The following is a 461-nucleotide window of genomic DNA, read 5'->3' as shown; positions in this document are numbered from 1 at the left end:
GTTGAAGAAAAGTGATATCCAAGACACTACCGTAAATCCTCGAATTAGCCTCCTTGGGGCATATTTATTTTTGATATTTTTGGACGGGAGCTTATTCGAAGGAGGGGGCCTATACGAGGGGGGCTTATAAAATTATTGTAGACAATAAGAAGACAGTATTAAAAGACCTTGTTTAATTTAGTAGGAATTTCTTTATGAGAATTTAATTAATTACTACCAAAAGTACGAATTTGTCGTGGTGATTCAATAAAACGCCATAGGCAACCTAATATGGCAAAACGGTCAAATTGAGGGATCCAATTGGAGAATATACGGTAGCAGTGGGGGCTTATTCGAGGGGGGGGGGGCTTAATGGAAAGTTGTAGTTCTAGGGTGGGGGCTTATTCGATGGCTGGGCATTTTCGAGGGGAGGGGGGGTAATTCGAGGATTTACGGTATTTATTATGCTATATTGACAATTG

Source organism: Rhopilema esculentum, chromosome 10, assembly GCF_057945365.1.
Source record: "Rhopilema esculentum isolate cy_ngs chromosome 10, ASM5794536v1, whole genome shotgun sequence".
NCBI classification, from domain to species: domain Eukaryota; kingdom Metazoa; phylum Cnidaria; class Scyphozoa; order Rhizostomeae; family Rhizostomatidae; genus Rhopilema; species Rhopilema esculentum.
The sequence above is the reverse complement of the archived record's forward strand: the minus strand, read 5'-3'. Positions refer to the sequence as shown.